Below are 24,870 nucleotides of genomic sequence, written 5' to 3'. Positions count from 1 at the left end.
CGAAGCAGTTTTGAAGGCTTCATTGCCTCATTGGAGAGCCGGTCACCACATATTATGCACAGCGGGCTTGGTGCGTGGGAATCACCTGTAGCGATAAATCCATATTTTAAGTAGGTCTCCTGGTACTGTCTGTTAAATGCAGCTTTCTTTTTCTTGGTGGGTATAGGCTCTTCTTCTGTCTCCTCACTGGCCCTTTTCCCCTTTGCAAAGAAACTTTCCAAAGACGTCTGTTTTTTACTCATCTTTCTAGCTTGTGAGTTTCTAGCTTGTGAGTTAGCGCGACCGTTAATATTTAATATTAGCGCTAACCGTTAATGTATCACGTGACCACAATATTGACATGTGTCAATCGCATAGGTCAAGCGGTGTCAAGAGTGGGTCACGTGAGTCATAGACGGATGTAACGGGGAGAATTCGGAGAATTTTTCAAAATAAAAGATTGTTCAGACTCGAATAATAAATAAAACGGAAATAATGAAAGTTATTTATTCTTTCTGTGCGGCCCGGTACTTAAAGACCCACGGACCGGTACCGGTCCGGGGCCCGGGGGTTGGGGACCACTGCTTTAGCTCACCTGAGCCCCTCAGTCTGAGAGGAGAGCTCTCCTCCAGCTTGTTGTGAAACAAACAGCTCCGTATGTCCGTTAGTGCAGCTAGCTAACCAGATGCTAACAACACGGTCCCTGCTGCTGGCACCGGTCCCTCTCTCTCTCTCTCTCTCTCTCTCTCTCTCTCTCTCTCTCTCTCTCTCTCTCTCTCTCTCTCTCCCCCTCTCTCACACACACTAAATGCGCTATTTCCGCACACACACAGAGCCGCGAGCTTGAATGACACAAGCACACTTTTATTTCCATGCAACTCTCTGATTGGTCTGGTGTCTTGCCTCTGTTGCGTTCAGTGAACACGGGAAATTACAGTCCTGCCGTCCTTTCTAGTGTCTTGGTGAGGTTCACGTAAAGCACGGTTAATGTATTATATTATTGAGGTAGAATTGTCCGGGGCTACAGAAAAGACATTCGGGGCAGGCCAAAATATTATTTTACCAACAATGTGGAATTGATTGGCTCCATATTACACAGATTATGCACAGCGGGAGCAGCAATAACCGTCAAATAATAATTCAGACAGAGGAGCTCCGCACCCCCTGCCTGCCGCTAGGGGGTGCTGCAGCGCCCTCAGCACCCCCCTTCCCGCGCCCATGAATGGGTGGATTAGTTAACTTGAGCCAACTGGTTGGTTGATTTTGTTTTCAGGAGTGGGCCTTCCTGATTGTTTTCAAGTTTTGTAAAAATGAACCAAAAAACAATAACAACACACCACTAAAATGCAAAATAAGCAAAAATAAATTGGCATAACTTCTCTGTTTTTTGCTTTCAACTTCTAGTTGTGTTTTCTGAACCTGTAAGACACTATGAAATAACACCTCTTTCTTCTTCAGAATATTTGTAAGTGTCGTTCTTCCAGTATAGGCAAATCTCATTACTGAGGCTGTCAGTCGATTAATCGCATGATTATGGAGCCCCTCCTAAAGGGACATGAACAAAACAAAAAACAGAGAGAGAAAAAAAAAAGTCAGGATAACGGGTTAGTATCTCGTGCGCACAAGATACTTTCTCGTGAGCACTAGAAACTTTCTCGTGCGCACGAGATACTAACCCGTTATCCTAACTTTTTTTTTGAGAAAGTTACCAGTGCGCCAAGGAGTAAGTGGATCGCACAGGAGACAACCATTTAATTGCAGACTGTTATGTTTATGTGGGGAAATTACAGTGCATACATTATTTGAGATATATTTCGTACTCAGACTTCACTGAAATATGCGTTATGCAAATGTTTGTTTATTATCATTTGAACAATGACAAATATTTTCATGAATATTAACAACCTCTGAACATTACAAATATTCGCCTCAATTCAACCTGGAACCTCTCTCATACAATACAATAATACAATACAAAGTTTGTGTGTGTGTGTGTGTGTGGGTGGGTGGGTGGGTGGGTGTGTGTGTGTGTGTGTGGAGAGACACTGTGATGGATCGTTGGAGCTATGTGCAACTCAAGGCATATGTTCGAACGGGAGCTGCCTGGACGCTGCAATCATGTTGCGCACACTATCCGTGCTGAGTGTGCGGACTTTTCGCTGACTTGTCCCACTGTCTGGCTACCTCAAGTGCTCGGCGCAGTTGTCGGAGAAATGTCGCTCCTCTGTTTTCATTGAAACAGCTCCCTATATCCGTTAGCGCAGCTAGCTAGCAGCAGATGCTACAACAACAATACACGTAAGGTGTGCGCGTTCTCTCTCTCTCTCGCGCCACACATACACACACCCTCCCGGACTCCCGGTCCTCCCGATGGCCAGTGTGGTCTGCAGCAAGCGGGCGGCAGGAGCGGGGCTGTCAGCATCAGCTTGTAGATGGTATTTTTAACTCAATGCGCTCTGAAACTACGGGGCGGCCGAGGACAAAAAATACACATGCGTTAATCGCGTTAAAATAATTACTGGCGTTAATTTTTTTGTTGCGTTATTAACACGTTAACTTGACAGCCCTACTCATTACCTCTTCCCAATTGTTTTGTGACTTAGATTCCCAGCACAGGGAAGTTTGGAAACAGGAGAAAGTTGATTGTAAGGACATATAGTCCAACCCTGTCTCTTAAAAATTACGTTCCCACAGAACTAAACTGCATTTTCAATTGTTTAGAAAGAAACGTATTTTCTCCCACGTTACGTTCGTTATGAACGTATCTCAAATTATTTTCTACATATCTTTGCCATTTATTATCTTGCTTATAATAATGATAATAGTCATTTATAAATATCATTTTAGAGCACACATTTGAAATCAGTAGGCAAGGCTGTCATTTCGCCAGCTGTTACTCTCATTAGCGAGGCAGAAAATAATAGTTTTAACAGGCCAAAAAGCTGCTGTGTCGTTTATTGCACTTCAAATATTAGAACAAATCCAGTTACGTGTTTCTGTCCTTTCTCTAAGAAGAAAGGACAGTAACAGAAGATCTGTGTGACGCCAGATGTGGTGTTGTTAATGCGATATGATATCCGGAAAAAAATTCAGTTTAGGATGGCCGAAGACACTACACTACCCATAATTCCCAGCTATCGTTTGGGACTATCCCGTTGACAAACCCTGTGATTAATCTTCAAGCTCTGGGATTGGATGTTGGAGTGGCAGTGTGCCAATATTACGCCGAGCGTCAAGCTCTTTGAAATGGAACGAAACCACGGCAGACTATTCAAAACTGGACTCGAACGCCCCCCCAGAACTACACATGCTGGCATGTTCTCGCACGTCTCTACTGGGAATTGTAGTTTTAAAAAGACGTTTTCATTTCCCCAAAATTAGAAGTTGACAGTATTACTAATAATACTAATAATAACTTTGTATTATTAGTGTAGGACACTTATGTATGTATAACATCTTAAGATGTGTAGTTTTATTCATGTTTTTACATAATTTTACAGGATATTGCTATACTATTTCTCATGTTTTACTTCTACACATTAATATCTGATTGGTAAAACGTCACAGACAGAAAGGCATATCCTTCATTTAATGGTAAGCTATTGAAATTGTGATTCCATAGATGTATCTCCCATCACCCAACTCCCCTGACTATTCTCTCAACTCAGTATTTACATTCTTGTATTCAAAGAAAATCAGTAATATATTTAAAAACTACAAGTCCTTTTCTATCAGCTGTGCACCGTTATGGTGTAAATATAACATATCTATCAATTGGATCAAATATAAAAGTCAGCCGAATTACTATAGATACGGCAAGGAGACGTATGTTGTGAAAAGAAATGCAAGATGTGGTTTAATTGTTGATATGTTTATGATCCACTTCACATATTCAGTTTTGGCAGCAGTTCTTCACGTTTGTCCAGAAGTCTTCTCATCAATAAATAAAAATAAAGAACTACGGCAGATGTGTAATATTTAATGCAGATGTGTAATATTTAATGCAGCCGAACCGTGTATTACAATGAAGTTATGTGATGACTTCCAAAGAGAAAAGCAAGAACACTAGGAATAAAATATATATATATTTTTTTTAAATGTTTTCAGATATCATATCACATTAACATCATATCCCAACATGCATTGCGGCTAAAACATCCAATCAACGAGCTTCAAGCTGAGGATCTTGGGTAATCTGTTCAGTGGGTTTGTGGTGTGTATCATGTATCGCTCGAAATGTCCCTTATAGGCCAACGTCTGTTTCCGGTTACTTTATTTAGGGCTAAAAAGCATGCTAAAAATCCCAAGATTATAGAATTAAACGAATAAATAAAATCAAGGATAATTGTGTGTTATTGTTGAGTAAATAACAGTGTGTTATTTAGAAAAGAATAACACATTAGAAGGAAAAAAAGATTTTTCAAAATACAGATTTCAGTATTTTGAGGCTCTAAGCCCCATTTATTTTCCTCACAGATGGGAAAAAAAAGTCAGACATTATACGATTTAAAATAAAAACCAATAAATAAAAAGATCAAACACTGGCATTTAACTTACATTAGAATAAATAGAATGGTTTTGAATAATAGATGAGAGTAAAATCTACGTCACTTTACAGCCCCGCCCACTTTTGGGGAAACCAACGCTGTCATTTCAACGGCGATCAAGCCTGAAGCAACAGCTCTTCTTTTATTGTCCTTTCTTCTTAGAGGAAGTACAGAAACACGTAACTCTGGATTTGTTTTAATGTTTGAGGAGCAAGAAACGACACAGCAGCTTTTTGGCATATTATTTTCTGCCTCGCTAATGAGAGTAACAGCTGGGGAAATTACAGCCTTGCCTACTGGTTTCAAATGTGTGCTCTAAAATGATATTTATAAATGACTATTATCATTATTATAAGTAAGACAATAAATGGCAAAGACATGCGGAAAATAAACGTATTTAAGATACGTTCATAAGAAACGTAACGTGGGAGAAAATATGTTTCTAGAAGATATGTAGAAAATAAAAATATTTGAGATACGTTCATAACGAACGTAACGTGGGAGAAAAAAAGTTTCTTGCTAAAAGTAATTGAGAATGCAGTTTAGTTCTGTGGGAACGTCATTTTTAGGAGACAGGGTTGTATAGTCAGTGCATAATTGACAGCTAGTGCAGAGCTTGATAAATCGACTTGGGAAGAGTCACTGCTTGTTTTACTGAAAGTGCAGTCATTGGTTTGGCACTTCACATACCCAACTTTACTTCTCAATTAAAAAGTGTGGGTACCCAGAAATCTTTTCTTGGGTCTCCTGATGATGGATTTCCTTCAGAGTTAACGTCTTTATTTGCTTGGCTATGGCGGCTGATTGTGCCAGGAAGTTATCAAGGTAGAATTTAATTTGTATTATGACAGTACAACAGATATATTATAAAGCAGTCCAAACCAATCCAGCCCCATCTCCAGCACACTCCCTGTCTGGGTCACCGTGTCCTCTCTCTGCCACCATGTGCCTCCACCTGACAGCTTCATATTTCAGCTCTACAGGAATTTACCTCCCCTCAGCAGGGTGACAGAACAGAGGTAAGGCACAGCTTTATTTACTTTCAATTTCCCTGTCCATTCATAACCTTCACGGGGCCATTCATTCAGCCTCATGGATGACAACAAGGGAGTAAAGGTGGGGGGGATAATAATGAATAAGATACTTTATTGTCAGATCGAGTCTGATATGTTTCAGATCACATTATCTCAATCTACAACATATTATTACACACATTTAAGTCAAGAAAACAAGTTTGACTGTTAGCATTGACTGGTGCACAAAAGAGTGGTTCAGTCTAATTAAGTTTATTAAATCATGGGGCCCTGTTTCTATGATTTGATGGAATATTCTCTGTTCAGGACATACTTGGATGTTAGTCCTCTCCAGATTTCACCAGCAGCTGTATAGTCTATTTACCTGCTAACATTGTAAAGACTGTGTTGTTCTTCTCCTGTGTGAAATGAAAATGAAATGAAATGTATTGAGACCCCCTGTTCCCTCCAGAGGGAGTTTCTTTCCCACACACTCCCCCTCACAAACCTCAATTGGACTCCTTTGTTTACTTATGTAACATAATTTCATCACAGTGTTACACTCACGATTCTATTGGCTAGCACTTCCGAAATTAGATAAGTGGGAAAAGTTCCTAGAGTTTCTCTAAGAGTTAACCTATCATTTTCTAGCTGATTTTTGATTGGTGGAGCAGTTTTGGTTACCCTTGTACCATGTAGTACTGCACTTCTGTAAAACACTCAATCACAGATGTACGAAAAAAATAAATGTATTAGCACCAAATGATCGAAGCTAGTGGAGAAAAAACGTTATTTCGTCCTTTTGCAGATATATTCAACTTAATGTTTCCAGGATAGAAGAATGTCTATATTTAAATCCAAGCATGCTCTATCTGTAGCTCCCTCCAGTAAATGACACGAGGCTGAGGTCTTGATTTAATACAGTGTTTTTTCTTGTGGGACCTATTCCAACTCGTGAGAACTGGGTTGTAAGACAACAAATATATAAAAGGTAAACAATAAATGAATATGGAATATATGCATGTCATCACTGTTAATGCCGCTAAATAAAACAATAAACAGCACACATATCCCACACAGCATGTAGCACAAGCTAACAATAGCATGTAGCACAAGCTAGCGCATAGCATACATACATATAATAGGGGTTTCACAACTACCAATATTTACTAGTCGACTAGTTTTTCAAAATAGTAGTCGACTAGTCGACTAGTCGTTACGTCATAATAGAGACACACAAAGAGAGGTTTACAACTGTATTTTCTATTGTAACTTATACAGTAACATTAAACACTTGTTACGTCCCAACTAGGGGAAGAGGAATGCAACACACACCAGTATGGAATTGGTATTAATTATAAGTGTTTATTTAAAACAGCTGTGAACAAAATGGCAGGCAAGCAGCCTGAAACAAACAAAGGCGCCAAAAGGGCACAGGTTGACAAATAACCAACTAAAGGAGGACTCAAAAAGGGAGTCTTAAGACATACAGGGAAAATACATACTAATATACTAAATAAGGAACGAAACAAAACCTCACTCTAAAAGTGGTACAACTAACACAAATAATCTATACAGAAACACAGCTAAACTACAGGCAACAGTCACAAATCCTAACTATACTCTAAACACTAACTAAGCTACTCTACACTCTAACTAATCACACAAGTTTTAACCCCAGAACAAAGAGCAAGTAGCGAGAGGCATCTGTCCACCTACAGAGCCTCCAGAATGAGGATTGTCCCCAAGCTTTGTAGTCATCTCCAGCAGGTGTGCGCCGGCTGTGCGCTGCGATTGGAGTGCGTCGGGCCCGGCGTGCTCCAATCGCAATCTTCAGGAGGCGGACCAGGAGATGGGAGCCAATACCGGGAGGGCAACCGCACAGCTCATTTACATAGAACACACAGCTGAAAACACTCAAACGATCAGGAAGGCAGCAGCCGTAACACTCCCCCCCTTAAGACACAAACCCACAGGTTTTGTGAACCTAAGCACTCTAACGAAATTCCTAATAACACACATTCATCACAAACTCAACCTGACACACTAACATCACAAACTCAACCTGGACACACTAACATCTCAAACTCAACCTGGACAAGCATCGGCCAACACCTTCTCTGAACCCTTTAATGACGGGTGTCTACTACTGTAGTCCCGCACAATCCGAGCCCATTGCAGGAGACGCTGATTGTGCGTGGACACGCTAGGGCAGAATATGAATGGATCGTAACATGTACACATCACAATTGGCCAAAGGCTGGGTCCAACATCAATCTTAGCATGTTGTAGAGCCAACACTAACACTAAGATCCGATACACGAGCTGACGCTCTCGGGTTACCGGGAGTGTCGAGAAGTCGAGGGGCTTGTCTGAGCCGGCGTGTTGCACCAGTCTCGCGACATCCTCACGAGGAGGAGGGGGAGCCACAATTTCTGGCTTCTCCTCGGACACAGCTTCATCTGAAGGCACAGGCACAATCACAGGATCAGCTAATGAAACATCAGGGTCACATTTACTTGCCTGTGCGCGTGCACGTGTAGCCAGGCCAATGCCTTTAGGCGGGGATATATTCTGCCGCTGTTCCTTGCGTTTCAGAGCTGCGCAATTGGCGATGACATGTCCAGGTTTATGACAGTAAAAACACTCCCTCTCTTCTCTGTTCACGTTACACGCATTTGCTGGCTGAGTAAATGGTGCGGCTGACACACGGCGGGATCTCTCCGTAGAGACAGGGGAAAACACAGTTTTATGCATCAGCACATACTCATCAGCTAACACAGCGGCAGCAGAGAGAGAGTTTACCCTTTGTTTGTTCACGTACTCCGCAATGCGATCAGGCAAACACTTCTTAAACTCCTCCAACATGATCAATTCTCTCAGAGAAGAATAATCCGTAGCATTACATGAAGCAATCCACTTAGCACAACACATTCCCTTTTTCCTAGCGAACTCTACGTGCGTTTGATCAGGACTCTTCCTATCGTGTCTAAACTTTTGCCGGTAAGCTTCAGGAACTAACTCATACACTCTGAGGATGGCACCTTTTACTGAGTCATACTGCAGGCTGTCCTCTAACGTGAGAGCCACAACTGCTTCCCGAGCTTTTCCATGTAATTTGCACGTTACCATCAGAGCCCAAACTTCAACCGGCCAGCGCAATGCTGTAGCAATGCTCTCGAATGCGCTAAAATAGGCATCCACCTCAGTCTCACAGAATGTTGGCACTAGCGAAATGTTGTTACTCACGTCAAAGGCAGGTGGAGGAGGTGGAGATGGCAAGTTTCTTCCGGCAGAGTCAAAAGCACCGGATGCGCGCAGTTGGGAGTCTAGCTCCATCTGCCGCACCCGGACTTCCTTATCTGCTTCGATTTTCTTCATTTCCTTATCGGCTTCGATTTTCTTTACCTCCAACTGAAACTGATACTGCCTGTCTTGCTCCCGGTCTTTTGCCTCCAACTGAAGTTGCCTGTCTTGTTGCCTGTCTTTTGCTTCTAACTGAAGTCGGGCGAGGCGGACTTTAAGTTTATTCCCTTTCCGGGGATCAGGACTACCAGGAGACGGTGGACTATAGCGAGGCGGCGCAGACGGTGCATTACACTGCTCGCTCCCCTCGCTGTCACTACCCTCTCCTTTAGCACGGTCATTTGGAACCGTGAGCTCAGCTTGTGCAGGCAGCACCAGAAAACCCCTTTCCACCAACTCATCCACCACCAGAGCCTTTAACTCTTTTTTTAACAATTGTTTTGCCACTGGGAGACCGAAATGTTGCGCTATCTCATAAAAGTCGTTTCTACGACACTGAACTACCTGCTCATGCGAAGGACAGACCAAAAACGAATCCAAATCAAAAGTTGCCATACTCAGTTAAACTGCACACAAACTTACCAAATTGTTTTTAGCTATACAAACCACTTATAACCCCAGGAATTAGTTAATATCGCGGACGAGCCCCCATGTATGTTACGTCCCAACTAGGGGAAGAGGAATGCAACACACACCAGTATGGAATTGGTATTAATTATAAGTGTTTATTTAAAACAGCTGTGAACAAAATGGCAGGCAAGCAGCCTGAAACAAACAAAGGCGCCAAAAGGGCACAGGTTGACAAATAACCAACTAAAGGAGGACTCAAAAAGGGAGTCTTAAGACATACAGGGAAAATACATACTAATATACTAAATAAGGAACGAAACAAAACCTCACTCTAAAAGTGGTACAACTAACACAAATAATCTATACAGAAACACAGCTAAACTACAGGCAACAGTCACAAATCCTAACTATACTCTAAACACTAACTAAGCTACTCTACACTCTAACTAATCACACAAGTTTTAACCCCAGAACAAAGAGCAAGTAGCGAGAGGCATCTGTCCACCTACAGAGCCTCCAGAATGAGGATTGTCCCCAAGCTTTGTAGTCATCTCCAGCAGGTGTGCGCCGGCTGTGCGCTGCGATTGGAGTGCGTCGGGCCCGGCGTGCTCCAATCGCAATCTTCAGGAGGCGGACCAGGAGATGGGAGCCAATACCGGGAGGGCAACCGCACAGCTCATTTACATAGAACACACAGCTGAAAACACTCAAACGATGAGGAAGGCAGCAGCCGTAACACACTGCATTTTAATTTGTGTTACATGGCTGAGTAAATAACAAACACTGGACTCACCAAAATCGACAGCAAAAAACTCTTGTTTACATAAATGCCACGTAAATCCAGTGCGCAACAGCGCATTGCGCAACACTTTATTCGCTGTCCTCCACGATAACGTCCACCTTTCCATATTTTTGGTTTGAACACCAACGCATCGACATGTGAGGGAAGGAGGCTTGACCGCTTTCGGGTGACAGTGTTGCCTGCCAGGGAAAAAACCCTCTCACTCGGGGTGCTTGTGGCTGGAATAGCCAGGTAGCTCCTCGAAAGCGGGGGAAGCGGTGCACGTTTTCTGCCCACCACTCCAGTGGATTATCCATTGTGGGGATATGCGGTGTCCGCTGGCAGTAATCCCGTAGCTCATTATCCGCATCACTGTTGACCCGTGTTTTCTTGCTGTTCGTTTGCCTCTGTTCAGTGCTGACGCCGGTCCGTTGCTCACTGGTGCTAGCATTACTGCTAGTGCTAGCTGTCGGCAGCGGGTGTTTCATCTTCAGATGGTTGCGCATAGCAGATCCATTTGTATTGTACTTCAGTACAGCTGTACACAACTGACACTTTACTGTGGAGTTGGTTACATCTTCGTTGAAGTACTGCCATACATAAGAATGTCGGACGTGTTTTGTAGCATTTTGCAGCACCTCGTTTACCTCCATTTTTTTTCCACGACTAGTCGACTAGGGCCTACAGCGCCGACTAGGGGTAAAGGTAGTCGACTAGTCTACTAGTCGACTAGTCGATTAGTTGGTGAAACCCCTAACATATAACCTGCAGCTCAACCACACACATTTAGACAAACAACAAGCACAAAAACGTACCTCATAGGCTGCTAGTCATCTAGAGGGGCTGATATCTTTCAATGCATTTTTCCCTTAGTTTCCTTAGATTTTCTTTACATTCTGCGTTGCTCTGCAGTTGCGACTATCAAGTGCGTCGATTAAACAAACAGGTGTAACAGAAAACACTGCAGATTAGTTCCGCCCCTTAATTAATGTTGCACATAAAAGGTAGGAATCAAAAATACAACGTGGAACAAAATAAACAACAGAGAGTGAAGACAGTTACACTCTCACCAAATTACCTGTGATTTCCATAACATTTTTAGAAAACTCTTATACATTAATGTAAAACTAACTATTTTGTTTTAGACCTATCAAGTGCAGAGTGTGAGTGAGAGTAACTGAGTCTTTGTCTGCTTCCAACAACAACACCGTCTTGTGAATAGGCCTTTCGAGGTAGACAGGTTTAGCGGGGCGCTTTGCCTTTCCATCCAGGGTAGAGTCGCTGATAAGCAGCTTGAGCCTTCTCACTCTTCCATCCCCTCCTGGGTACACTTCCACAACCCTGGCCAGCTTCCATTGGCCACGAGGTGTAGTGTTGTCTTGCAGAATGACAACGTCATTTACCTTGAAGTTTCTGCGGTCCTTAATCCACTTTGGTCTTTGTTGGAGATGGTACTCCTTATGCTGCTGAAGGCACTTTATTTCTTGAGAGAGTGTTGCTTCTTGAACCATCTCGATTATGGTCAGCTCTGCTTCTCTCCTCTCCTCTAAGCGTGTGGCTTCAAAGGACCTTGGCTTGAGACCTTTCATTTCCTTTGCAAGGCGCTTGAGTCTGGCAAAGGCTTTAACCACTCTTGACCAGTCTGAGAATTTGTGAAGGTGATCTAGAAGCAACTTTACTTCGTTTGCCTGAGTATCATGAACCTGGGCCTTCTTAAGCTCTGAGTCACTACTCACGATCTCTCCCACCTTGACTTCTCCACTTGGTAGCTCTTTCTGCCAAAGTAGGTCAGGGCCTGTGAACCAATTTGAGGCTGGAAGTTCCTGTGCTTTGAGACCTTTGGAGGCCTGATCTGCAGGGTTATCTTCAGAAGCTCTTTCGTCAAAGTCAGATTCCAGCACCTTGCTGACATCTGCAGGTGAGACTTCCTTAATCTGTGTTCTACAGACGTAGTGTACTTCCCTTGGGAGGTTTGAAGAATGGAGACTTGGTATCACTTGCTTCAAGGTTACCTGGTGACTTACTCCAATCATATCTCCAATGTCGAGACAGGGATTGCCAAAGCCGACAACACTCCAGCCCTAATCTGTTCTCTGTACAAAGGGCTGGTTTTCTTCACCAGGCACCACTTGGGACGAGAGCTTGAGGACAGTTGTAGCCGATAAGCAGGCCAATTTCACAGCTTTGCTGAGGAGCGATCTCATCTGCGAGGTGTTCAAGATGAGGCCACGCCTTTGCAGTCTCTGGTGTGGGAATATGGTCTCTGCTTGCAGGGATGAATTATCTTGAGTAGGTTTCTGGCAGAGGTATTATCCTTTCCGAGTAGATTCCTCTCACTTTGAGACCAGTTAGCTTCCTACTAGGCTTGGGAGGTATCATGTTTTTCATACCGTCATACCTTGCTGACATCATACCGTGGTATACGGTATATGACGGTATGACTTGGGTCGACTTGAGCGAGGTGGCGTTTGGCGGCAAATAGATGTTTCGAACGGTATATTATATGTTCGGTGTAAAATGCAGCCCGAGCCGGTAGACGCTCGCAAAGTGCCGCGACGTGCGCGCAAGTGCAAAACAAGGGCTGCATACATGACACATTGTGCAAATGGCACATTTTGAGATCGGATACAGGAGGCGTTTGTAGATGTCCGACGTTGTTTCCATTGTGAGCTAAGTTAACAATATATCATCAAACATAAACATTTTCCGGGAGTAAATACTTGACTTATTGAATAAAGTTTGCTATATTCACTAACTAGTTTGGCAATATTAATCCGTGCATGTGTTAAAAACCTTATTTCCATTTGATTCATTGGATTACTCGCGTGAATGTTTAGCACGTAAATGCTTTCGTTTTTAAAACCGTCCGACTTCGACTACAAAACCATCAACCAGTTGCATAGGATTAAAAAATGTCAACACTCACTCACCCCGTCTTAAACATTCCCAAAGAAGTGCCTCTGTCTCTCGTTGTGCTGGGTGAAGTCACTGGCGACGAGTAAACCCAAAATAGTCCCAAACAGTCGCAGAGGCATTTTTCTTTTTTACTAGTTGTCCGAGTTCGGGGCCGTCAAATGCTGCCGCCATCTTGCTCAGCTCAGCTCTGTGCTGAGCTCTGAGAGCGGGAAAGACGGACTGCCCTCTGCTGGCGCGTGCTGTGCATTACAACCAATGTCGTCCCTGTCAAAACTCCGTGTCAGTGTAATAGAATGAAACGCATCTGTGATCTGTGACACATTCTGTGACGTCACGGTATTGAAAATCATACCGACGGGATTTCGAAATACCCTGGTATACCGTAATACCGTCATACCGCCCAAGCCTACTTCCTACATGACACGACTGTGCTTCTTGAAGCCATTGTGGAGAGCTTTAGCTCCACTTCTTCGTTCCTTGTGTGAAGAGCCTTTGCCGTTTCTTCAAGGATAAAGCGTGTGTCCCTCTGTGTATCGAGGAGTGCATACACAAGTATTTCCCTATGTGGCTCACTTGTGGCTGACACCCACACTGGAACGATTGTGGATGTATGGGGGTCTTTAACATTCTGGAAGACCTTATTGGATGTTGCCTCACGTGGTGTGCTTGCTGCTTTACCTTGTGGACGTTCCATTGTGCTTTCTCTTGCACCGTTTGTTGACATTCTTTCTTCTCTGGTGCGATTGTCGTGGAGACAATTTGATGTCCCTTTTCGCATGTTTCGCACATCTTTCTGTTTTGACATTCCTTTGAGTGATGGCCAGATTTTAAACAACCAAAGCACAACTTCTTCTCTTGAACAAACTTGACTCGCTCAGAGATTGTCTCATTCCTGAATTTGTAACATTCATGCAGACCGTGTCCTGCCTTCTCACAGAAAAGACAGTTTGTGGCGTCTGCTCTTTCATCTGTGTCTGTAGTGAATACATTTGTTACAGGACTTCTGTTCCTTAAAATCTTTCTTTTTTCGCTTTCTCTTGATTCTAGAGCATGGAGAGATGTTATTGGGTTGCAAGCTATTTTGGCTTCACGTGTGAGAAATATAACAAACTGGCTGAAGGTTGGGAATGTGTGATTTTGTTCTTCCATTTCTGTGACCTTTCTGTTCCAACTTGAGGTCAACCAGTCTGGAAGTTTAGCAAGCATCTTTTGGTTTTCGTTGCAGTCGTTAAGTACCTCAAGTCCTTTGATCTGTGACATGGCAGCCTCACAGCTGCGAAGGAAGTCAGAGAGCTCTTGAAGTTCTACGCTGTCTTTGGAACTTATCTTGGGCCATGCATCAAGCTTATCTCTGAAGGCCTTAGCAATGAGGAAAGGATTACCGTACCTCTCTTCTAGGATGGTCCACGCGGCATGATAGGCTGACTCTGTGCCTAGCAGGAAGTAGCTCTCTATGGCCTTCTTGGCGGGTCCACCCACATACTTTCTTAGATGGATATTTTTTCTTCAGCTGGGATGTTTTTCCTGTCAACGAGTGTACGAAAGGAGACCTTCCAGTCATTGAACCTCAGTGGGTCACCACTGAACGTTGTAGGTTCAGGTACAGGTAGACGACTTGCACTGATGGACTCTGCAAGAGCTCTGAGAAGAGCTGAAGTACTGTCTTCTTGTTTTTGTTGTGTCGCAGCTTGAGGTGGTGAGTGGTTTTGCAGTTCACTGCTTTTATGCTTGAGTTCTTCTTTCACAACCAGAGGAACATGTTGATGGAGCAGCTCACTAATTTCTTCGTCTGAGCATGCATTCTGTTTATATACTTGATGTCTCGCCTTTGTAGCTTTTAGCTTCTTTACTGTTTCTAATCGCTCTAGTTGTCTGCGCTTGGCTTGTAACTCTCTTTGCCTATCAGCATTTTCTGCCTCCTGTTTGCCTGTTAACTGAGCAGCTTCAGCAATCTGTTTGGCTCTTAACTGAGCAGCTTCAGCCTCCAGTATATGAAGTTATTCAATCTGTTGTTTCTGTTCTAACATTACTTCTAAAGTCCCTTCATTTGCAGCAATTTCAGCAGCGGCTTCTTGTCTTTTGATAGAAGAGAGGAATGAACTTCTTGATGTGGCTCTCGAGTTGCTACGAGAATGAGTCGAGGACCTGGTGACATGAGAGCCATTACTTCTCTTAACAGAGGCAACAGATTTGCATACAGACTCTGTCTGGTTTTTACCAATGTCTTCTTCCTCATGACTTTTGTCCTTTCTTGTGTCTATTCGTCCTCTTGCAGTCTCAATGATTGTCTTTGTAACTGCTTCACAGGTGTCTTCTCTGCGACGTGTGTCGCAGAGAATGTCAATGAGCCTCAACTCTTCATAAGTAATATTCACATCATTGGAGGTCATCCTTACCTTAGTGATGTATTCATGCAGCAGGTCATTAGAGCATTGACCACTTAGCGCTTGTTTGGCTTCCTTTGTGATATCTTTCCACCTTTTGTAGCTCACACTGAAAGGGTGTACAAGTCTTGTTACTTGCTCATCGTGCAGTTCTTGGCCCTTTTCCGTTAACTTCCGGACTCTTTGGCTCCTTTGTGGCTCTTGTGTGGAAAGGCTATCCATTTTCGGATCTTCAGTTGCCTGTGGTTGCTCGTTTTCTACTACACTCACTTCAACACTCTTAGTGTAAGACTCAACATCTGACATTTTACTTGTTTGGTTTTAACTTTAATATTTTATTATCTTTAAAGCTAAGTAGTTAGCCAATTTAGATATTAGCTTTGAGTTATCTTAAGCTTATACACAGCTATTGAGCCTTATTTAAATGAAAATCACATGTGATAATGATATAGGCAACAACAAAACTTGGTACATTTCTTCAACACTTATCACTTGAAAGATATTGTCCTTTAAATGTACTTTGTTACTTAGTCTGCAAATTAGGGATGCACCGAATATTCGGCCACCGAAAATTATCGGCCGAAAATGGTTAAAAAGGTTCTAGCACCGAAAAAATATCACCGAATGTCAGAGAACAGGGTTACGTTGATCATACTCCGCATATTTGTCCGGGTGTTTTGATTTCAAGTGGTGGAGTAATCCCGAAGTGGTGAAAGTCTTTGCAGTTACACCCCCTCGAGAAATGTCAGCTGAACACGTTTTACAAATCGCAATCCGCGCCTCTTTCTCTGATATTTTTAAATATCTCCAAGCGGCAGACATGTTGGCTGTGAGCCAGCCGCGAGCATGGTCGCGCGCCGTGCTTGTCGCCGCGTTTTGATTACGTCAGCACAACAACACGTTAGGTTACCTAACTTATAGGTGCATTTGTTGTTGTTGAAGACCTGGCTGTTACAGTCTTTATTTACACTATTTTGTTGTAGGCTTACTGGCCTACATGTTTATGCAGTTTTAAAGCACCTTGGCTTTGTTCTGAATGCACTTTGTTGTAGTTATCCTACAGAGAAAAGAACATGCACTTGACTTCGAATTAATGTACTGTATGCATTCAAAAGTGCTGAATAAATGTTTTATGGACCCATAATAGTGATTATTATTTAAGTTAAGTTTTGCCATAATCATGTCTTTTTCCATAATCAGGTAGCTGAACAACATTGGTAAAAAATGTATACATTATATATATATATATATATATATATATATATATATATTTCTATATATATATATTTCTATTAATCATTTTCGGCCTTTCGGCATTCGGTTTTCGGCCAACTGTTTCCTATTTTCGTTATCGGTTTCGGCCAAGAATTTCCAGTTCGGTGCACCCCTACAGCAAATACTTACTGCAGATACCTCAATACACAAATCAATATTAACAAACTTTAACGTCCATTAGAAAGGTAAGTAAATAACATTAACACAGATTATATGAACAATGCAAATGTCCCATTTTCTTTGTATGGCACTTTAAAGTCTCTTTGTTGCACCTACATTTACACTAAAACACCTGGACCTTCCAGAAGTAGTTGGATGTTGTGCTGCTGTGTAGAGGGCTGCTACAGATGCACACGCTGCGACGGAGATGTCCCGTGCTGTCCATGGATCGCTGCCATCTGGCGCCGTTTTACTCGTCTACTCATGCGGAGCAGTCGAGTTCTCACTGTAGCTCCCTCCAGTAAATGACACGAGGCTGAAGTCTTGATTAAATACGGTGTTTATTCTTGTGGGTACTATTCCAACCCGTGAGAACTGGGTTGTAAGACAACAAATATATAAAAGGTAAACAATAAATGAATATGGAATATATGCATGTCATCACTGTTAATGCCGCTAAATAAAACAATAAACGGCACAAATATCCCACACAGCATGTAGCACAAGGTAACAATAGCATGTAGCAAAAGCTAGCGCATAGCATACATACATATAACCTGCAGCTCAAACACACACATTTAGACAAACAACCAGCACAAAAACGTACCTCGTAGGCTGCTACAGTAGTCATCTAGAGGGGCTGATATCTTTAACTGCATTTTTCCCTTAGTTTCCTTAGATTTTCTTTACCTTCTGCGTTGCTCTGCAGTTGCGACTATCAAGTGTGTCGATTAAACAAACAGGTGTAACACAAAACACCGCAGATTAGTTCCGCCCCTATTAATGTTGCACATAAAAGGTAGGAACCAAAAATACAACATGTAACAAAATAAACAACAGAAAGTGAAGACAGTTACACTATCAATGTCAAAGTCAACTTTATTGTCAATCTTTCAGTTTGTGTGTACAGACCATAGGTACAGACAGAGAGATTGAAATACCGTTTCCCACCATCCCGAAAACAACTATATCCTGCAACGTGAATTAACAGCTGTAATACTAGACAACAACATGCATGTCTTAATCCCTAAACATGCATGTGAATATTGAACACGTTGTTGCATACGCTCCCATGACAACACCACAACAACACAACTGTATCCGGTTCACACATCCCAAAACTCCCGGTGCCATCTTAAAGGCAGAGTCACACCTGATGTGACACATACCAACACACTCTCACTCCATAATCGTCCAGGAGCGACGCTTGGTCAGGGTCCCGTGGCGTGCAGTTGTGACGCTCCTAAGCTCCTTCAGCTTCATAAAGATAGGCAAATAGCTTTCAACTGATTGCAATGTATTCCCATCTGCGGCGGGATTTGACGCTCATGGAAGCACGGCATTCATTTGTGTCGGCTGCCCTTAAAGGCAATGTGAGCGTCCATTCCCATTGGATAATGGAGAATTGTACACCCGGAAGTAAGTATTCCCCTTACTGTCGATTGATTTTACAGTGATATCTGCACTACTCATCGACTAAAAAACACCAGATTATCCTTGTTAATTACACAACATTGATTGGTTTAAATTGTGTGCAATGCTTTTGTAATTTTCCCCTTCGGTACGGAAAAACTAAAAAAAAATCGGAGTAAAGGATGGCAGAAGACACTATACTACCCAGAATCCCCAGCTATCGTTTAGGACTACACCATGTGCTCTGTTTGACAAGCCCCGTGATTAGTTCTCAAGCTCTGTGATTGGTTGACTTCCAACTGCATTCCATTAATTCCAATGGCTGGCGTCTATGTCACGTAATCTTTAAATTTCTCCCTGCAGAAAAAGAAAACATGGCCGAACTTCGTTTTATTCTCGGTGGAAAATGCCTATTTTAAAGTTAGTTTGGCCATTAAAATGCGTTTTGATGTCATTTGATGCGAGAAATATGAGTTGTTATTTCAGATTATGTGTGCAGTGGATGTACATGATCTTTAGTTTGCTAGTTATTAAGAAGATTACTTCAGGAAATTGTGTCCATCAGGCGCGCCGGATTCATTTAATTCATCATGTGTATATTCTTTCTATCTAGGTTAACGGCTGACACACAGAACAACGTAACAAATAAAGTAAACAATGTAACAAATAAACAAATCTAAGCTTTTTTATTGGTTGTAATTTACATGGATACATTTGAATGATGAATGGTGTGACAATGTTCTGTTTGATTGGGTCAGGGGTCTGTAAACTTTTTGACCTAAAGAGCCATTTTGCTCCTTTTTCCCCAATTTTTTTTTGTCTGGAGCCGCAAAACATATTTCATAGCTTGATAGCTTATAAAAGTTGTATTTATTGTTATATCAGACAAAAACTACTTTTTTTGCATTTATTAGGCTATTTATTACATTATATACAACTGTTAACCTCTAATAAGAAACAAATAACTCCTATAAGGAGAATTAAAATTAAATACACAGGCCTACTTTAAAATAAATTAAACACAGTCCTCTGCACATTTGAAGGAAAACAAATATAATTAAAATGGGCCCACTTTGAAATAAATAAAACATATAGCTGCACCCTAAAAAGAGTTAAAGGTAGGGTACAGGGACGTGCACAGACATTTGGAGGGGCTATTGCTCTAAACTGGAAAAAGGGCCTCCCCCCGAAAAAAAACATAAGACCTTTTGAAAATTGTAACTTGTTTTTAAATGTAAAAGAAACCAAACAATTATTACATCAACTAAATTGAACAGTCATTCACATCTCATAACAAAATAAGCTAAGGCGACTACTTGCATTCGGTGACTTGATTTTAAAAATGAAAACCAGGGACATTTTTTGTTTTGCGGTCCATATCTCATTAAAATATCTAATGTTAGTAACTATTAAAGACAAAATGGGGACAATCCTGTTTTAATGTAGTTTGACCTTTATAACTGCTCTGCAGACATTCGGATAAAATAGGGCTTCTACCTAATTAGCTTAAATAAACTCACTAATTAATTAAACCAGTTCAATATGCATTATTCTTATTCTTATCATTCTTTATGAGCTAAATGTCTTAAGGAGAAGGGCCTTAATCGCCTCATATTTGCCATGGTGTGGGGGGTCTGTGATTAATCCAACCAACCTGGACGACGTGGAGCTTCCCAGCGCTGCTACGACATGGTAGTATTTCAGGTCCCTGTCACGGACCTGCCGGCAGGCGAAGTACGCCTCCATGTGTGCAAACCACGCCGCCGCGGCATTCTCCCAAAACTCCGGCAGCTTTACGAAAACATCGCAATTAGCCATGTTCATTGAGACTTCGGAAACTGTTTCGAAGCCGTCAGGGTCACCAGTGTGGTGTCGAAGAAAGAGAGTCGGAGGCGGTGTATTAAGAATGGAGTTCCAATCTTTATTATCCATTCATCTCCCTTAGGTTAATACATGAACTGCTCTGTATCACAAGCTAGCAGGAATGGCAAGCTAAAGCAACAGGTGTTCCCACTAAAGGGTCCGTGTGGCAACACAATAAACAAGGTGAATTATGGTCCCACATGTTGTCACCACAATACTATACTTGCACTGCTTACCGTTTTTATACTTTATATATCTTAGCATATTCATACACACTGTTCATACTGCTCACAGGCTGCTGTGTATATCTAGTAGGGATGTAACGATATACCGAATATCGCGGTATCGCGGTAAATAAACTTCCCAATACCGTCGTGAGACTGACAAAATCTACCGCGATTTTCAAAAAAAAATTATTTAAAAAAAAAAACAGGTGGTCCCATTGAGATCATCGATCTCTTTTTCAAGAGAGAACTCTCTAACATGGCAGCAAGTAGGTAAACAACATGAAAATAAAACAACAGATAACACAAAAGGACATCGTATTTACAGGGCTACATTTACACACCTAGAGACATTGACAAGTATCAACCATATATTTATATCTCGCCCTGTCAATAAGCCTGGCGTTAGACTTTTTCGCTGTCCGTCATTTCGACAGACAGGATCGTAAAATATCCGACATAATCCCTTATTACTAGTGAGTTTGAGTTGAGTTACTTGAAAAACTAAAGTGAAACTTGATTTATTTTATTGCAGGGTCTGATTATTAAATGTCCTTGTTTATTTGTGAGATGCAGTGGCATAAAGAAAATGCTTACTTTGTTTGGTAGTACTAGTAGGTAAAAAAAAACTGGTTTTCTTGTTCCAGTCTGTTACTGTCACTTTGTTTTTGACACTTTAAAATACTGCTATCCTACAAAAATGCTGTGAAAATCAGATTTATTATGTAATAAAAAAAACATTTTCCGAGTAAAAAAATGTTTTATTGAAGAAAAAAAAATTCTGATTTTTTTTCCCCTTCCCTTTATTATTCAATATCGCGATAAATACCGTACCGTGGACTTGTTATCGCGATATTATCCTACTGTGAGTTTTTGGTATCGTTACATCCCTAATATCTAGTGTATTCATACCCCTCACTGTTTATTCATCATTCACTTCATTCTATCTTTTATTCTGTAGATTGTGTACATTACTTTTCACTTTACTGCTTGTTGCACTCCTGGTTAGAAGCTAAACTGCATTTCGTTGTCTCAGTACCTGTAATCTGTGCAATAACAATAGAGTTTAATCTAATCTTGAGCAGGAACAAATGTATTTACTGAGTAAATATCTGACATTAATAATTAAACAAATGTGTGCATTCTTTATAAATGTCAAACCAAGTCAAGCCGACTCCGGAGGTGGCGGTATGCACCTTAAAGTTGTTTGCAAACCGCCAAAAAACCGAGAAAAGAAGAAGAAGAAGGCAAAGCAGCAGAAGAAGAAGAAGAAGAAGAAGCCGACTCAGAGCTGTCCGACTTCAGGCAAGCTTTTTGAGACCTCCCCCGGCTGCGATCGGCTATTCTCGTCTAAACCCCGATTTAAATCCCGATAAACCCGATAAAACTATTAATAGCCCCGATAATATACAACATAATTTTTGGGTAAAAAAAAAGAAAAAAATACTGCTGTGTGGGTGGATTGGGATGAGGGGCGCTTGTTTTTCACTCGGCTCCTCCCGTTTTGCCAGTACTGTGGTATTAGTGGTTTAGGAAGAGGGGAGTTTTTCACAAATCCAGCGCTCCCTAACTCATGCCTGGCTGTGACGTAAATGGTGTGCGGCCGTGAAGCCAGGACAGTAAACAAACATGTCGTCGGTAGTATGGGACTATTTCAAAGTTTCAGAGTTAGGTAGTTCGCTTGCTATTTGTATTAACAAATGCAATGCAGAAATTCCACGAGGAGGGAAAAAGGCAACGAGCTATAATACTTCCAACCTGATTAGTCACCTGAAACATCAACATTGCTACGATGGTGTGTTAAAAGCGTACGAAGACGCCTGCGCTGCTAAACTAGCGGCGAATCCAAAGCCAGCTGCAAAGGCACCGGGGCTTTTACCTATCGACGAGGCTTTTGAAAAAGGCAATAAGTTTGCCAGAGACGACCCCAGGGCTAAAACGAGGAAAAAACTACAGGTACATTTAATATATATATATATATTATATTATTATCGGTTATCGGTATCGGTATCGGTCTTGAGAAGCAGGAAGTTATCGGTATCATCATTTAACTTTTAATTTAATTTAATCAATCATTCAAGTTAGGAAGGTTCCTAAGCTAAATGGACTATTGGAACGCAACCCAGCTTGAGTGCGCTAGAATTTGAAAATACACAGCCGGAAAAAATCTGCCACTTGCTTCAGACTTCCTTACAGAGCCCCTCCTCCAACACACACGAACGTGCACATGACCAATGAGGGCACGAGATAAGTTTGTGCACAGATGGAAGGCTGACAGGCAGGTAGGCCATCCAGTTATTTTAGCCTGGCAGGCTAAAATGATTGGTCATGCTTTTTACAGCGCTACGGCTTCCAGAGATACATTTTTTTATGTATTTATTGTCAAAGCATTTAATATATTCATTGCTATCGGGACGTTAAGAGCATTCCATGGAATATATCAAAAAGTGTTTTCTGAAATAAATTACATACCCCATTGAATTATGACTGAAGATCGTCAGCTGTCATCCTCTCCCGTGTTGTTCCTCGATACGGCTGCAGCACCTTTGACAACTTCTCTCTACATTTCAAACATACAGGTAAACCAGCATCGTTTGCTGTGAAAGCATATAACTCTGTCCCCGCAGAATTAAATCCTGTGTTCCTCCGATACTTTTCTTTTTTCTTTGATTTATCCATAGTTCGCTCATCGAGTTGGGGGTCAGTTTATTCGCCTGCAAGAAAAGGCGCTAGCGCGGGACCGTAGCAGGATGTGACGCATATTTTAGTTGAACTAATTAAAACCGTTTTGTTTTTTTATTTATGTGTCACAGTATCACCTCAAAATACAAGATACAAAACATTTTCACCCCTGGATTGGGTTAAAATGCATATTCTTCCTCTTATGTCTGCCTGCTTTATTTTACCTAGGCTAATGCAAAGTGACCTGCTCCATCGAAATCAGTCGCATTGACCCAAAGACACATTTTGATTCCTAGCTTTCTAATGATATCAGGATTGTTTTTTTACTCCAAATATTAAGCAACATATGTCACATTATATAATGACTGTTACAGAGTCATCATTTTGAGAAAAAGGCCTTTAAAGTTTCCTCTTCTCTGGAATCCATCGATCTGACTGATTATTAGCGGGGCAAATTATCAAAATACTACGGAGGGAAGATATTTTCGTTTTGATTACTGCACTCACGGGAAACACCGGCTGTTGTTATGCCTGTTGTGACGTTAAGTTACTCCGTTCTCCGCTTGTAATTATGCCATTACAAGCTTCAAACCTGTATTTATCATCTGAATTTGCCGAAACAAGTTTAATATTCTGAAAGACAAGACTTTGTTTATTTCAGAGGGCCTAGGTATAAAAGTCACAGCTCGCCACTGCTATGATTACTATATGCCTTACATTAATAATTTCAGGGGTAGGGAGGGAGAGCGGCGCTGCGGAAGAGCAGAGTGGCCAGTGAGAGGCGAGCTATGTGGTCTTCCCTTTGCAAGCTTAAAAAATGCTTGTAGCTAATGAGATTGAATATATATATATATATATATATATATATATATATATATATATATATACAAAATAACAAAATATACACAGCTATCAGATCTCGTTTTAGATGCGACTTTAGAGTAGAATTATTTAAATGGGATTTGTACAGTGTTCCGTGCCGCGTGTATATACGTGTGTGTTTGTGTATTTTTGCATTTGTGTGTATTGTGTTTGTTTCCCGGGGAAAACACTCACGAGAAACACCGGCTGTTATGCCTGCAGTGACGTTAAAATACTCCGTTCTCCGCTTGTAATTATGCAGTTGCAAGCTTCAAAGTTGTAGGCCTATTTATAATCTGAATTTGCCGAAAGAAGTTTAATATTCTGAAAGCCAAGACTTTGCTTATTTGAAATCAGATAAAAACAAACTACAATGGACCCTGCCGTGTTACCTATGATTACTATGCACCTTACATTCATAATTTCAGCGGGAGGGAGGGGGAGCGGCGCTGAGGAATAGTAGAGTGGCGAGTGAGAGCTATCATCTTCACTTTACAAGATTCAAACATGCCTGTAGCTAGTGAGATTGTATATAACAATCAAAAATAACAAAATATACACAGCTAGATCAGATCGCGTTTTAGATGCGACTTTAGAGTAGAGGGGAATTATTGAAATGGTATTCGTACAGTTTTCCGCGGCATCTGCTGCTGCTAAAATGTGGGGCAGGGCTGAAAAGTGGGGAGGCCAATGGCCCCCTGGCCCCCCCGCTTCCGGCGCCCTTGGTGTCCATACAACATTTTCATTGTTACCAAGGTGGTTGCTAGGGATGCTGATATCGATATTATGTCTGTTATGTTGTGTAACTTTTTAATGGTGTTATCTGTATTGCTACCCCCTTCCCTGTCATGTATAGTGTTGGTCCACAGCGCAAACGTATTAGTTTAACAAAATCTG

This window comes from Notothenia rossii (genome assembly GCF_949606895.1).
Source record: "Notothenia rossii genome assembly, chromosome: 9".
Classification (NCBI taxonomy): domain Eukaryota; kingdom Metazoa; phylum Chordata; class Actinopteri; order Perciformes; family Nototheniidae; genus Notothenia; species Notothenia rossii.
This window is presented reverse-complemented; position numbering follows the sequence as displayed.